The 10,566-nt window shown below is 42.0% G+C and overlaps 1 pseudogene across 1 annotated transcript; it reads right to left on the bottom strand.

The window, feature by feature from the left end:
* Positions 1 to 4,578: 4,578 nt before the first annotated feature.
* On the bottom strand, positions 4,579 to 5,097 carry LOC135270827 (normal mucosa of esophagus-specific gene 1 protein-like; annotated as a pseudogene). Its single transcript, XR_010338982.1, has one exon. The product of XR_010338982.1 is annotated as a normal mucosa of esophagus-specific gene 1 protein-like (transcript).
* Between the last annotated feature and the right edge of the window lie 5,469 nt (positions 5,098 to 10,566).

Raw genomic sequence — 10,566 nt, 5'->3', positions numbered from 1 at the left:
ATGAATTAGAATATACCAAAAGTAAATTAAAAATAATTCTGAGTGTCATTGTTACTCCTGACTTCAGCTGAAGAGTAGTGGAATTACCACTATGCTGCAGACCAAGTCCTACTTGCTAAATAAATATACATAGTCAAAGGTGAAGGCCGGCACGGTGGCTCACGCCTGTAATCCCAGCAGTTTGGGAGGCTGAGGCAGGCAAATCACTTGAGCTCAGGGGTTCGAGACCAGCCTGGAAAACATGGCAAAACCCTGTCTCTACAGAAAATACAAAAATTAGCCAGGCATGGTAGCATGCTTGTAGTCCCAGCTATTTGGGATGCTAAGGTGGAAGGATTGCTTGACCCTAGGAAATCAAGGCTGCAGTGAGCAAGGATCACACCACTGCACTCCAGCCTGGGAGACAGAGAGTTAGCCTGTCTCAAAACGAAACAAAACAAAACAATATTCAAGGCTGGAAGGGACCTGCTTAGCCTATGGCCTGGGCTTTAGCCATCTTGTCCAATGCCCATTGCGTAGTATTATTATGTAAAGCTAATTCAACCAGATCTGGTCCTTATTTTGCACTCATTTCAGTAAACCCAACCACTAAGGCACTTAATACTACCATTGTCAGTCAGTCTGCAGTATTGACTGCCTTTAGAGATCTTTGCTGTGTGCCTTGTCCACACTGTTTACTCACTGAGAGAGACACCAAAGAACAGAGACCAACACCCTGTCCTTGGCCGTGGCCATTTACAGCTCTGCTAAGGAGTGTCTGGAGTTAGATGAATCACATTCTATTTAAGAGAGAAGACTCAGGGAGAAAGGCTTAGCACAGCACAGACAAGCTTTAAACACTCTTACCTTTGACTGGAATTACACACACACACACACACACACACAAAGGCTTTCCCACAAAGCCATGATGCACTCTTAAAAATAACACACAGCTCTGAAAAGTGAATGTCATGAGTGAAGAGAACCCTCCTGCACTCCTTTTCTTAGTTATGACAAGGTAGTGGGGGCATGGGTGACTGTGAGGAGCAGAAGATGAAAGGGAGATATCAGTTTATTTCTTTGCACTGCAGCGGTAAAAAGAACAGATAGAATGGAATGAAGACGCGGGGTGCAATGGCTCACAACTGTAATCCTAGCACTTTGGGAGGCTGAGGTGGGTGGATCACCTGAGGTCAGGAGTTTGAGACCAGCCTGGCCAATGTGGCAAAACCCCGTCTCAACTAAATATACAAAAATTAGCCGGGCATGGTGGCAGGTGCCTATAATCCCAGCTACTCGGGAGGCTGAGGCAGGAGAATCGCTTAAACCCGCAAGGCGAAGGTTGCATTGAGCTGAGATCGCACCACTTCACTCCAGCCTGGGCAAAAGAGCGAAACTCTGTCTCAAAAAAAAAAAAAAAGAAGACGATAGAACGAAGAAGCCAGATTGCATCTTCTTTCAGTGAGGTGGAATATACAATATTATTTTTAAAAATCAGTCTAGAGTTTCTGAAAACAATGACACACTAGGAGGAAATGGTGGAGGAAAGAAGAACGCAAAGTAAAAGTGACTGCCTGTTTCTTCATGGGAACAAGAGCAGCTCAGGATGCAACCCTTTTCCTGGAAAGGCAGACCATACAGAGCAAGGCCATGTGACTAAGAATCCAAAACAGAAATGCAAGACACAGATGAGTTCGAAGAGTTAAGGAAGCAGTCCTTCCTTTCGGCTGGAACCGCCATCTTCCAGTAATTCGCCAAAATGACAAACACAAAGGGCAAGGGGAGAGGCTCCCTATACATGTTCTCTGGGCCTTTTAGAAAACATGGAGTTGTTCCTTTGGCCATGTATATGTGAATCTATAAGAAAGGTGATACTGTAGACATCAACGGAATGGATATTGTTCAAGACGGAATGCCCCACAAGTGTTACCATGGCAAAGCTGGAAGAGTCTGCGGTGTTCCCCAGTATGCTGTTGGCATTGTTGTAAACAAATTAAGGGCAAGATTCTTGCCGAGAGAATTCATGTGCACATTGTGCACAGTAAGCACTCTAAGAACCGAGATGGCTTCCTAAAACACATGAAGGAAAATGATCAGAAAAAGAAAGAAGCCAAAGAGAAAGGTACCTGGGTTCCACTGAAGCACCAGCCTGCTCCACCCAGAGAAGCCCACTTTGTGAGCCAATGGGAAGGAGCCTGAGCTGCTGAAACCTCTTCCCTATGAATTCATGGCACTACAGGTGTTAAAAATTAAAGACCTCTGACTAAAACAAAACAACAACAACAAAAAGAGAAAAAAAATGAAAAGGAAGCAGGGGAGTGCATTTGTAGGTTTGGTACATTTATATGCCAGACCCTCCATCTTGCTTCTCTGAAAGCCTCTCTTCTGTGTGTGAGAGAGAAGGCATGGGGCAAGAAGGGGAAGGCCTTCTTTAAATAGCTAGTGGTGCATTGTCCTCAGCTTACCAAGAGAACTCTCTGAACAATGTGACTCCTATTAGAAATGAGAACAAGTACCTATTGTTTAGGCTTAAACAGCTCTAAGTGTTTCTTTTAGAGATAGTTAATTTAATTAAAATGGCCCCTGAAGCCAAACTGAGCTTCACATTGAGCACTATCCACATTCCTTCCAAATTCCAGTGCAAAGCTATCAGCCATGTAACTCTCATTTACTTCCACTGGAATGGAGGCCCTAGCGCAGGGGGCTGGGACCAGAGGCTCTTCCTGAGCCAGGGAGAGTGGCATTAGTACTAATGCAGTTCAAGAAAAGATAATTTTTCATCTGTGGATTTAGTTCCAAAAATGATGTGGGCATTTTTTCCTTCATGGTGGTTTCAAGAGGAGAAATTTGGCTTACTGACTGCATCCAAATTACCTGTTTATAGGATACCGTCAGCATGTCGGTGCTCAATAAATGAATGATTCAGTGGATAAACGGCCATGCGCGGTGGCTCCTGTGTGTAATCCCAGCACTTTGGGAAGCCGAGTGACCTCAAGGCAGATCATTTGAGGTCATGAGTTTGAGACCAGCCTGGCCAGCACTTTGGGAGGCCGAGGCAGGCAGATCACTTGAGGTCAAGAGTTTGAGACAAGCCTGGCCAACATGGTGAAAACCCATCTCTACTAAAAATACACAAATTAGCCAGGCGTGATGGCACACTTCTGTAATCCCAGCTACTCGGGAGGCTGAGGCAGAGGTTGCAGTGAGCTGAGATTGTGCCACTGCAGTCCAACCTGGGTGACAGAGTGAGACTCTGTCTCAAAAAAAAAAAAAAAGGGATGCTTGACTGAAACCAACCTCTTTGACTGGGAATAGATGAGCTTTTGGGCCTGTTTCTTCTTGGGTAAGGAAGTAAATTAAGTAGCATTTGATGTTAGATCAAAACTACCAAACTGCCACCCCAAAAGGATACAATAAAATGCTGTGGCATTTGATGATGGCTTATTGATGGGAGATGCAGTTCAACATGTTTATTCCAAACCTTGAGGCAGGCACAATGTAGGGAGACCACATGGCCTGGCCATTTAGCAAGTAGACTGTGGGATCAGGAAGACTGGGCTCCTGGCTGTCTCCCTTTCTTGTGACTTGACCATGGGCCTATTTTTAAAACTTAGCCAGTTTCTTCATATGTGAAATGAAGATAATATAAAACCGAACACATGAGATTTTGTGAAATTTAAACTCTGCCATTCATTTGGCATGGACTGAATGCCTACTATGTGTCAGGGATTGTTCTGGGTGTTTGGGATATGTCAGTGAACAGAATACAGATGCTTGTCTTTGTGACATGTACAGTCTAATGAGGGGAGGGGGATGGGAAGCAAGCAAAACACCATAATCATAAGAAAATTATTAATATGTTAGAAGTTCTGTATGCTAAGAAAATAGCAGTATAGGGTAAGGGTTCCAAAGGCAGGGTTGGGGGATATGGGAGGTTGGTAGTGGGTTGCAATTTTATGTAGAGGAAACAGGGTAGCCTCCGTTGAGAAGATAACATGAGCAAAGATGTGAAGCTGGTGAGGGAGTAAGCCATGTGGATATCAACAGACAGCAGGCTCAAGGCAAAGGGAACAGCCAGTACAAAGGCCAGAGGACAGGAGTATATGCCAGGCATGTTTAACAGCAAAGATCAAAGGAGCCAGAGTGGTTGGAGAGGCAGAAGTGAAATAACTGCAGATCAGGTTGTATATAGGACCTTGAGGCTATCATCAGAGCTTGGTGTGAAATGGGGGAGCCCACCTGACTAATCCTTTAGCAGATTGCTCGTGTGGGTGGGTGGCTATGAGAGAAATAAAGGCAGGTTTGTGTGCTGATGATCCAACTCTGTGAATGATTGGGTGAAAATTAAGGAAGCAGGAAAGAGGAGAAAAAGTTGCTAGAGGGATGAGCTTGAGTAGGTGAGAGGGGTTGGCTCCTGGGACTCATGGGGAGTTTTCATATGGACCAGGCAGGAAGGCGGAGAAAAATATTTTTCTCCCATCAAAATATTTTCTCTTCCATTTAAATATGTATCTACTCTGTGAGAAATCTTGCACAAATTGCATTGCTGACCATCTAATTTACAAAGCTTTATAAATTTTAAGAAAAACATTCATGTATCATAAACATAAAATTTCAATATGCAAGATTCAAACTTACAAGAAAATAAGCACTAACTTTTGGACAATGCAGTTATTGCTACACTCCTTTAATTCCTCATCCGGAGTCCAAAAAATGTAGAGAAACCTTAAAAATGTAGCAGAAGCACTTCCACACACTGGTGTCTAGAATCTAGTTTGTGCAGAAATGTTTCCACTAGATTTATAGAGTACTCTTCAAAACAAAGAGGTGCGGACTGTTCATTTGGGCCCTTCGGACCTTCTGTAACTCTTCAATGGGCTTCCATTCTTGGTTGATTGTTAGAAGCTTTTGAGGTACAGTAGGGTCCACAGTTTCCCAAGGTTCTGGATTTCCTTAAAAATCAATGATCACATCGGTTTTCTGAAGAGAATACACAGCGAAAGATGAGGCTCCACTAGCCTCCAGACTCATGAACACCACCAAGGGAATGAGTTCCTTGTTTTTCTTCAGGAATTGGAAAAAGCCCATGATGACTTCAGCGTAGAATTGCCAGATCTAGAAATTGGCAGATCTAGAAAGTGGCTGCAGTGGCTGGTAGGAGGGTATGTGGCTGTGGGAGTCTGTGGAAGTTTTCTTTTGTTTCTCTCACATTTTTTAGAGAAGTAGGTAGCATAGTAATCACCTAAGAGTAAGTGGGGAAAGGAGTATTCTTGAGGGGAAGAAGGAAGTGTGAGCTTGTTCTCTAGGAGAACAGGAGAGTGAATGGATGAAGGGAACCTGCTGTGAATGCCAGACGGCATTAAGGGCACAGTTAAGGGTTAATGATTATGAACTCAAAGGGAGATCAGTCAGCATGGTTAAGATTTCACCAGGCATTCAACCATTCCAGTACAGGGAAAGAGGTGGGTTTCACCAGGGTTGTGGTTTTGCTGAGCAAATAAGACAAAGCCAGGAGGGGCAAAGGATTTGAGGGGTTCTGAAGTGAGTATTTACAACATAATAATTGACCAAAGAGTTTAAGTCAGGTAAATACAGAGAGAAGATAGGACCTCAAGTGAAAAGTGAGAGAAGGACCAGTGGTGGAGAGACCCATGGTTGGAATTGAGGTAATACAATTAGTGAGCTGGAAAGACAGCAGGTGAGGTGAGAGTGGAATGTGTCAAATCAAAGTTAGGAAAATGCATCTAACATTTTAGGACAGTATGTGGTGCAAAGCAAATGCTCAATAATTAATGACTATTATTGGGATTCATAAAACTTTTTATCCAGAACCCTTGAGACCAGATTTGTTTTGTAATCCAGAATTCTTCAGACTGTAGAAAGGCTTCATGGTGTATATACAACTCCACAGAGATCTTGTAAGGTTTTCCATAAACAAGCACATCAGCATGTCTTCAGGAAAATGTATGAATATTCATGTTAAGTAGGATGTATAGCCTTATGTCTGTGTAGGACATGTTTTGCTGTATAAGTTTAGGCACTAAGTTTTTAAAAAACAAAACTTTGGATTTTAAGATTTTGACTTTGAGATTTCAGAACTGCAAACAAGAGAAGGTGAACCTGTACTGACATTTTCATAAGCATTATGAACCTAGGGGAAATACTTCTCTCTAGAAGACTTTGAGTTTGGAAATTTCTGAACTACTTTCCTGCTCAACATTTTATGATTCCTTGATACCCTTCACTGGACTCAACTCTCCATAAGAAAATTAAATAAAGAGGCTGAGCCTATATTTTATATAGTCAAGCATCCTTAATATGAAAACCCCAAATCCAAAATGCTCGAAAATATGAAGCTTTTCTGAGTGCTGACATGATACCACAAGTGGGAAACTTCGCATCTGACCTCATGTGATGCGTTGAAGTCAAAATACAGGCGCACAGCACACCATTCAGTGTTCCCAAGCAAAGAAACACCCTCCCAGGCCCTTTAACTGTGATGTATCTTTTCTAGGCATGCCCAAATTCTTTCATGCAAGCACACCCACAAAAGGTGATAACATGGCATGTATGCATGCCAGACATGCCAACAGCAGGTTCCCCATGATGCCCCACACGGGGTCAAGACTTACTCTATTTTTTGCTTATTCTCTGTAAATATATTGTTGAAAATATCAAAAAGCCCTACAGATACACCTATTGGGTAACAGTGATAAGAAAAAGAGGAAGCATTTATGTTTATCTATAGCACAGAGAGTCAAGCTACTGGATGAACCTGACAGTGGTATAAGTGTGAAACATCTTACTGCAGTATGGTGTTAGAATGACCACCCTATATGATATGAAGAAACAGGACTGTTGAGGTTCTATGCTGAAAGTGATGAAGAGAAGTTAGTTAAATATAGAAAAACACTGCATAAAGCTAAAAATGAAGACTTCCATTATGTATCGAAAGAGTGGGCTCATCAGTGTTGCAGTGAACAAACACATTCCGCTTCACAGAATGCAGATCATGAAACAAGCAAAGACTGGTCACAGTGAATTGAAAATGGAAGAGAACTATGATTAGTCAATCGGCTGGTTGCAGAAATTTAGGAATAGACATGGCATAAAATTTTTAAAGATTTGCGGTGATAAAGCTTTTACTGATCATAAAGCAACTGAACAATTCATTGATGAATTTGTTAGAATCAGCTGGGTGCAGTGGCACATGCCTGTAATCCCAGCTTTTTGGGGTGCTGAAGCGAGAAGATTGCTTGAGCGCAAGAGTTTAAGAGCAGCCTGGGCAAAATAGGGAGACCCTATTGCTACAAAAAAATTTTTAAAAATTAGCTGGGTGGTGGTTCATGCCTGTAGTCCTATATACTCCAGAAGCTAAAGCTGGAGGACCACTTGAGCCCAGGAATTTGAGGCTACAGTGAGTTATGATCATGCCACTGCACTGCACTCCTGCCTGGGTGATAGAGTGAGACCCTGACTCTTGAAAAATAAAATAAAATAAATAAAAGTGTATCAGTTTGACAAGGTCATTGCTGATGAGAGTCTTATCCCGGAACAAGTCTATAATGCTGATGAAACATTTCTGTTTTGGCATTGTTACCCCAGAAAGACTATGACTACAGCTGATGAGACAGCTCCCATAGGAATTCAGGATACCAAGGACAGAATAACTGTGCTGGGATATGCTAATGCAGCAGCACCGCAGTGTAAACTTGCTGTGATAGGCAAAACATGCATACTTGCTGTTTACAAGGAGTGAATTTCTTACTGGTCCATTATTAGGATAACAGAAAGGCATGGATCACCAGGGACATTTTTTCTGGCAGTTTCTCAAATATTTAGTACCAGTGGTTCATGCGCACTGCAGAAAAGCTGAACTGGATATCCACTGAAAGATCGTGTTATTCCTTGACAACTGTGCTGCTCATCCTTCACCTGAGATCCTCAGCAAAAATAATGTTTATGTTATATACTTTCTCACAAAGATAACTTTATTAAGTTAGCCATGTGACCATGCTATTCTTAGATCAATAAGCTTTTTGAACAGCACGCTAGCAACAGTGAACAGAGGTGTGGATGTGGAAAGTTTTTAAAAGGAGTTTAGCCTGAAGGATACCATATATGCTATTGCCAGTGCTTGGAACGCAATAACTAAACACACAGTTGGGCATGTCTGGCACAACTTCTGGCCTGCAACTGTGTTCAGTGATGATGATGAGCAAGGTGGCAAGTTTGAACAACTCTATATGTCAAGTGAGAAAAAAAATGTCTGTCTTTCTTACATATGCAAAAAATATACCTTTGTAGTCCATCAGTAAACTGGAAGAAGTTTTTTACTTTCTTCTTACATTAAAGAAGTTTTTTGTTTTTTAGGGTTTTTTTGTTTTTGTTTTTGTTTTTGTTTTTTTTGAGATGGAGTCTCACTCTGTCACCCAGGCTGGAGTGCAGAGGTGCAATCTCAGATCACTGCAACCTCTTCCTCCCAGGTTCAAGTGATTCTCCTGCCTCAGCCTCCCGAGTAGCTGGGACTGCAGGTGCCTGCCACCACACCCGGCTAATTTTTGTATTTTTAGTAGAGATAAGGTTTCACCATATTGGCCAGGCTGGTCTCGAACTCCTGACCTTGTGATCCGCCTGGCTCTGCCTCCCAAAGTGCTGGGATTACAGGCATGAGCCACCACGCCCAGCCTTTTTTGGGGGTTTTTGAGACAGAGTCTTGCTCAGTTTCCCAGGCCGATTTTGGCTCACTGCAACCTATGCATCCCTGGCTCAAGCCATTCTCATGCCTCCCAAGTAGCTAGGACTATAGGTGCATACCACTATGCCCAGCTAATTTTTTTTGGTATATTTAGTAGAGATGGGGTTTCACCATGTTGGCCAGGCTGATCTCAAACTCCTGACCTCAAGTGATCCTCCCGCCTCGGCTTCCCAAAGTGCTGGGATTACAGGTGTGAGCCACCACACCTGGCCTATTGAAGAAGTTTTGTTTTGTTTTTGAGACGGTCTCATTATGCTGCCCAGGCTGGAGTGCAGTGGCATGATCATGGCTCACTGCAGCGGCAAACTCCTGGGCTCAAGCGATTCTCCCACCTGAGCCTCCCAAGTTTCTGGGACTACTGGTGCACACCACCTACACCCAGGTAATTTTTGTATTTTTGGTAGAGATGGAGTTTCTCCATATTGCCTAGGCTGGTCTCGAAGTCCTAGGCTCAAGATATCCACCCTCCTCGGCCTCCCAAAGTGCTGGGAAGACAGGTGTGAACCACCATGCTCAGCCTGAAGAAGTTTTTAACATCAATAATGAGCCTCCAGTTGTTCATTCACTGCCTGATGGTGGAATAACCGAAATGGTTCTGAATCAAGGTAATTGTCATAATAGTCATAAATATGATGTTGTTAACACTACAGAAAAAGTGCCTATAGACAGTGCAGCAAAAATGTGTGATGGGCTTATTGAAGGACTAGAGCAGTGTGCATTCATAAAAGAATGAGAAATCATGACAGTTTATAAAATCAAAGAGACTTCTGAGACAACCACCATTGTTAATGAGGCAGAAGAGTCTAGAGGAAACACTTTTAAAAGCCATCCAGCAGAATGCCTCCTAGTCCCCAGAAGACCCAGTTCCTGGTCCTTCAACTGCTTCTGATATTTCTTCTCACCTAAAAAAAGTAAAATACAGTGGATAGTAACCTTTTAATCCAAACACGGCGTCATAGGTGGAGGCTGAGAGCCTGCTGTGGTTTGTTGCTACTGTTGTTTAGCCGCTGAAGCAGGTGTTCTAGTGATGCTACTGTGCTGCTGAGTTACCCTGAACATACTATTTTGTAATTGTATTCATGGGATGTTATATTTTTTACTTAAGTGCTTAATGTGTGAATTAGTGAAAATGATTGTTAATTTGTAGCACATAAATTCAGAGTCAGGAATGAGAATGATGTCAAACAACCACAAAATTGTCCACATGAGTGGCTGAGATAATGACACCTTTGCCTTCTGATGATTCAGTGTATGCAACTTTGTTTCATGTGCAAAATTACTGAAATAGTGTATTAAATGACCTCTGGGCTGCGGGAATAAGGTATATTCAAAGCATAAGTGCATTTTGTGTTTAATCTTGGGTCCCATATCTCATTATGTATATGCAAAGATTCCAAAATCCCTAAAAATCCCAAATCCAAAACTCTTCTGATCCTATGTATTTGGGAAATGGGATACTCAACTTGTATTAATAAATGAGCGTATTTTGATTGATTATTGTAGTCCTGTTTAACTCAATAATAACAGAAGAATTTGGAAACTTTTTCATATTCAAAGCTAACAAAAAACATAAGTCAGTCACAGGCAATTCAGCATCTATCAAATTTGGTGAAACCTTAAAGGTCAGATAAATTAGAAGAAGGTTAAGTTAACTTAATATAACTTAAGACAAAGTTACAAGGAAAGTACTTTTAAAAAGCTGCATTGTGTAATTAAATTCAAATGTATTTTTATAGTGGCTGTTTCCTGGTAGATGTTAAGCCGCAACTTGTTTTGATGACTAGATGAGGTTGATTTTTAGTTTTATGCACAATATCATTTGCATATAG

The sequence above is a fragment of the Aotus nancymaae genome, unplaced genomic scaffold, assembly GCF_030222135.1.
Source record: "Aotus nancymaae isolate 86718 unplaced genomic scaffold, 86718_ANA_hifiasm-v0.15.2.pri h1tg000006l, whole genome shotgun sequence".
Lineage (NCBI taxonomy): Eukaryota > Metazoa > Chordata > Mammalia > Primates > Aotidae > Aotus > Aotus nancymaae.
Note: the sequence above shows the minus strand (reverse complement) of the source record. Positions and strands in the feature narration are given on the sequence as shown.